The sequence below is a fragment of the Bison bison genome, unplaced genomic scaffold (assembly GCF_000754665.1).
Source record: "Bison bison bison isolate TAMUID 2011002044 unplaced genomic scaffold, Bison_UMD1.0 scf7180017864371, whole genome shotgun sequence".
Classification (NCBI taxonomy): Eukaryota; Metazoa; Chordata; class Mammalia; order Artiodactyla; family Bovidae; genus Bison; species Bison bison.
This window is the reverse complement of record NW_011494943.1, coordinates 10,389,390-10,395,409: the sequence shown is the minus strand read 5'-3', so window position 1 is coordinate 10,395,409 and position 6,020 is coordinate 10,389,390.

The following is a 6,020-nucleotide window of genomic DNA, read 5'->3' as shown; positions in this document are numbered from 1 at the left end:
GGGACAGGGGAGTCTGGTGGGCTGCCGTCTATGGGGTCGCACAGAGTCGGACACGACTGAAGCGACTTAGCAGCAGCAGCAGCAGCAGCAGTATATGTCAGGTGTTGGGTTTACAGTGGTGAACAAAACAGATATTTCCCAGCTCTCGCAGACTATGATTAAGTAAAGAAATAAATCAAAATATAATTAGTTTGTAACAAGTGCCAAGAGAGAGTGACCACAGAACTGGGGACTATGCTAGCTTGAGTTGTCAGGGAAAGCCTCCCAGAGATGTGATTTCCACTTGAGGACGAGAGATGGGATGGAGGCAGCAGTCTCACAAGGAAGCAGTGAGTGAGAAGATCTCACCTGGGGTCGGTGGGAGACAGCTGGGTCCCTTAGAATTCCAATCTTGCCGGACCTCTTTGAAGAATCTGTTGCCTTCCTTCTGAGAATGCCCCTTCCTTGGGGTTTGTGGTATTTTGCAGTCTCATCTTCCTTCTCTTGGGGGCCTGTCCTTGTTCCTCCTTTCTCTCCCACCAACTCCTGGGGTGTCTCAGGTATTCCTTCTCATCACCCGTTCTGTACTCCCATCTTCTCACTGGTGTTCTTATCCACGCCCATGTCTTCAGCCACCATTTGTATTTTGGAAATTCCCGGGTCATTTACCTATTGCTCTGTAATGGATTACACTAAAATGTAGTGACTCCCAACAACAATCACTTATTAGCTCATAGTTTCTGGGATTCAGGAATCTGGGGGTGGCTGAGCTGAGTGCTTGTAGCTCAGTCTTTCGAGAGGTTGCAGTCACCATGTTGGCTGCTGGCAGGAGGCCTCACTCACTATGGCCATTTGAGTGTCCTCATGCCATGGCGGCCAGCTTCCCCCAGAGTGAGTATGACCTGACCTCAGAATTGATCCACAATCACTTAGGCCATGTTCTTGTGGTTACACAAACCAGCCCTGGTCTGATGTGAGCAGGGGCTACATAAGAGGATTGGAGGTGAGAATTACAGGGGCCACCTTGAAGGTGGGCTGCCACAATCTCTAAAGCAGACAAGACTGTTTCCTAAGTCTTAGATCCCAGCACCCAACCATCTACCAAATATCACCCCACCCCCGACATACCAGGGGCGCTTTGAACACATGTCCAACTCCACAAACCTGGAAAAATTGTATTATGCAATTGTTAACATATGCAGAAGTGTAAAAGGTAGGTTATAAACTATCAAGCCCGCTGAAACCTCCTCGGTGTAACCTTCCCTAAGTCCTGTCTATCATACCAACCTCCTTCTGCCCTTTCCCAAATCTTAGTTTCTCACTTGATTCCTGGTGACAGCCTCCTGATTGAGATTCCTGCCTTGGTTTTTACTCCCTCCATCCTGTCCACATTGGCACGAGAGCAAGCATCTGTAAGGCACACATCTGCCTCGTTTCCTGCTTGAAATTCTTCAAGAGAGCTTTTAAAGTCCTTGGTGTGATGTTCAAGGTGCTTCATGATCTGATTCTTGACTTGCTGGCCAGTGTCGTCCTCAGTACTTCCAATCCCACACCTCCTGCCCCATTATCTGCATCCCTGGAAGACATCTCGCCTGCTCCTCCTTGCTTGGCTCTGCACCTGCTGTCTCCGCCTCTCCTCTCCTTGAGTCTCTCGCTCACTCCAAGGTTGGCACCTCCTCTGGGAGCAAGAACACCCTCTCAGGATGAGGGAGGAGCCTCTGCCCTGGGTTCCACACATCCTCTGCCCATCCCTCTCAGTGGGACTTCACTCCTTCATTCCATCACTCGAACGCACTCATTTAACACCTGCCACGTGTCAGGCACTGTTCTAGGTGCCAGGAACGTGGCACCGAGCAAAACGAAGGTCTGCTCTCTGGAGCTTGCCATCCGTGTGAACCCTTAGCCCACTTCAGCCCAGATTTTTGGTTTATCGTCATCTCTCCCTCTGCAAGTTTCTTGGGGGCAGATCAGGGTGGTGTCTCCGACCTGTGTCCCTAGCATCTAGAAGGGACTTGATGGACATGCAGCGCAGGAATGGTGCTTTCTGGAAGGGCCAAAATGTGGGAACTAGATGACCTGAAGTCTCCTGAGTCTAGAACAGACCTAGTTAACCATTCCAGGGTCTCGGTCATCATTTCCTGGACACGGCATCCCTGGTTTGGTGAGGGAAGCAGGGAAATGGGCAGCAGAGACTGAGAAGGCTTTGGATCATGCCCTTGGCAAGGCCATCTCATCAAGAGTTGCTTGGTCTTGCACTTGACTCCCTGGTGTCTCCACCACTGCCCAAGACTCAGCTATTAATTACCCACCTGCCAGCCTTTCAGCCAGCCTTGCAGACCACTTGGGTCACATGCCCACCTTGCTGGCGTGTGTCCAGCACTCCATGAGAAAGAAGGCACTGGCCGCCTTCAAGGCTCCCAGGGAGCCAGCAGTAGCTAGACTGGAGTTCTCCTGTGTTTTGGGAACATTTCAGGGTCAGGGCATGGAGTCCCTTGGCCACTGGTCCCAGCCTCACGTCAGCGGTTCTGAGCCCCCAGCTTGAGCCTGGCTGTCAGTCGGGTCACACAGTTTCCAGCCGCTCCTCCAGAAATTGCTTTCCTCGACCTTGGGGAAAATTGCTTCCCAAATGACACCCCTCCATTTCACAAGCCTTAAACACAGCACCAGGGACACGTAAATTACATGAGGCCCTTCCCATTCCCGTCGGCTACATTGAATAATGTAGCATTTCAACAATACCTAAAGGTACACTATTATTAAAACACACTGGTATTAAAAAAAAGAAGAAGCAACAGCAGCGGAGCTACATTAAAATTGTCGCAGACTCCCACTAGATGCCAGAATCATAAAACCCAAATTATTTTTGCCAGAGAAAGGATTCATAAGGCATGAGGGGAGTTAGGAACGGAGCTGGTTTCACACGAGTGGTTTAAAAATGGGAGGAGGAGATTCATTTATTCAGAATATTACATATCCTCTGTAATCTTTACAACTGAAATGTGATGCTTCATGTTCTTCTCCTGGTTAAAGAAATAGCAGGTTTGGCTTTCTTAGCTTGAGCCTCATTTCAAGCGCTGGTTTTGGTTATTAGCTCGTGTTTTGGGGGAAGAAGAATGAGGAGGAATAGGTGTGATGAGAAATTGAGGGGAATGCCGTCGGCATCCCTGAGAGATGCCTTGAGAGAGGCTGAAGAGAGAAGATGGGAGAAAGGACCGTGGCTCACAGGGAGAAGCAGGTTTCAGAGAAAAATAAGGAAGAAAAACAGTGCCTTGCAGGCAAGTGAATGAGGACTCTGCAGTGTAACAAATGGGTATGGTTAGCAGGGGGGCTTCCCAGGAGGCACTAGTGGTAAAGAACCCACCTGCCAATGCAGGAGACATAAGAAACACGGGTTCGATCCCTAGGTTGGGAAGGCCCCCTGGAGGAAAGCATGGCAACCTGCTCCAGCATTCTTGCCTGGAGAATCCCATGGACAAAGGGACAGTCCATGGGGTCACAAAGACACAACTGAAGCAACTTAGCATGCTTGCATTCATAGTTAGCAGGGGGCTTCCCTAGTACCTCAGCAGTAAAGCACCTGCCTGCCAGGAGACACAGGTTTGATTCCCTAGTCAGGAATATCCCCTGGAAAATTAAATGGCAACCCACTCCAGTATTCTTGCCTAGGAAATCCCATGGACAAGGGTTCCTGGCAGGCTACAGTCCATGGGGTTGCAAAAGAGTCAGATACTTAGTGACTAAAACAGCAACAAGCAATAGTTAGCAGGATAACTATCCCTGTTTGTTTGGATATTTGGATGGTTTTTAAAAGTGAATACTGAATCCCTGCCATTATTCTGAATTTTTTCTCAGTTTTATTGAGATGAAATTGACATATATCATTAAGATGTACAACATAATAATTTGATATTTGCATTTATTGCAAAATGACCATCATAATTAGCCTAGTAATATCCATCACCCTCACATAGTTACATTTTTTTTTGCTTGTGATGAGAACTTTTAAGATCTACTCTTGGCAACTTTCAAGAACATACGTATAATTCAGGAGACCTGGGTTCAATCCCTGGGTTGGGAAGATCCCCTGGGGAAGGGAACAGCTACCCACTCCAGAATTCTGGCCTGGAGAATTCCATGGACAGAGGAAACTGGCAGGCTACAGTCCACGGGGTCTCAAAGAGTCGGACACGACTGAGCGACTTTCACTTTGACTTTGTAGTGCTGTCACCATGCAGTGTTATGCCCCCAAAATGTGTTCATATTCTAACTGGAAGTTTGTCCCAACTCACCACCTTCACCATTTCCCACCCCCCCCCCCCCCCACCCGCCGGCTCTGGTAACCACCAGGCTATTTCTCTGTTTCTATGGCAAATCTGTGCCATTACTCTGAACTTCTTTTACTTTCTACCAGACCAAACGGGAGAACTAAAAGCCTTCCTCCTCTGCAGTGAGATGCAGCAGGAATGTGTGGTTTGGGGAGAAAGGCCCATTTCTAAGATGTGTATGTTGAGTCCTTTGGGATTTTTCAGCTTCCATTTCTGGAGTCCCTGTGGGAAGCCGCGCAAGGAGGCTGGCACATCTCTGGCAGTATTAGTATCCTCATTAAAACAACCAAACAAGGTACAACAAAATCCCCAAAACTTGATTTCTGAAGATTTCAGAGTCCTTTGGGAAAATCTTTGCTATTACCAATGGAGTCCCCTCTACTCCATCCTGCCCGCCCCTCCCCACTGCCTTAGGTGGCTCCTGGCGTTCATGGCTGACCTTTATGAAGAGGCCTGTGGCTCTGGGGGCCCTGAGAGCTCATTTGGCTCCTTGAAGCATTAGGAGAAAATGCCTCTGATTTAGTGCAAAGCCTTCTGAATGTATTACCCCTGTGCTTCTGGGAGGAACCGATCAGGTGACGTTCCAGACACCACGCCTCATGGAGCATCCCGATCCCTGGCATGCGTCTGCACACAGGAGGCTCTTCAGACGAGTCGAGGGGGCAAAGGGTCAGGGCCGTTAGTTCTGCTTGTCCCGGGTCACACAGCGCGTCGGAGATGGGGCTAGCTGGAGGGGAACATGCTCCAAGTTCTTCCTGCCCCGATGCCCCAGAGGCTCCAGAAAAGTCACCCAGTCTGTCATGGGGGCAGGTGTCCTGTGCCTTGTTCCGAGCAGGAGATGAAGGGCTGCACTTGCGGGGCCACATCTGCCCAGAGGGGGCGCCGTTGTCCACACCCTGACGCCCAGTGGTGCTGTGTGCTGGCAGGCGGCCCAGTGAGGGCGCTCCAGCGAGGGCTCCAGCCTGTTAGCTCACCCGCTGTCTCTGCTTCTCTGGGTTGCCTCCACCTGAGTCCCGTGAATGAAGCCTCTTCCTCAGGTAACTTGTACATAACAAAGGACTATTCTCTCGCCAACCTGTCTTTGGGCCCTGAAGTCCCAGTGAACCTTTCTCTTGGAGATTTGGAAGCAAATCCAGAGTATCTGCTTGGCTGTTGGACCTTTCTCTGCAGGAAGCTGTGAGCCTGAGGGGTCTTCGGTGGGCCTGGATTGTCGGCTTTGCTGTGTAGAACGTGAAGGTCATTCTACCTCTGGGAGTCGGAGACCATCCCGCTGACAGGCAATAATTAAGAACAGTTAATTCCACGTGTCGGTTTTCAGGTTGGCTGGGAATTTTAATGAGAAACATTACTCCCATGCACACTGCCCACCCCGACGCGCCTCCCTTCTCCTTCTTTTCATTGTTCACTTAACAAATATCGGCTGAGTGCCTACTGTGTGCAGCCCTGGGCCAGGTGCCAGGAGCCACGGTGAGCAAAGGTCAACACCCATCTGCCCTCGCGGGACTGGGTTCAGTCCTACTTCAACGACGATGGTTCAACCCTTCTTCCCTCTCCGTACCCTCTCCCTTCCTTCTTCCTCCAGTTCTTTCATCTCTCCCCACCTCCTCACCCCCTTCAGCCCCCTCTCTCCCAGACCGACAACCCTGCTCAGCCCCTCAGGACAGTGTCCAGCCCCACGGGGGGCAGAGGACAGGAGCCCTCAGGAAGGAACGGAGA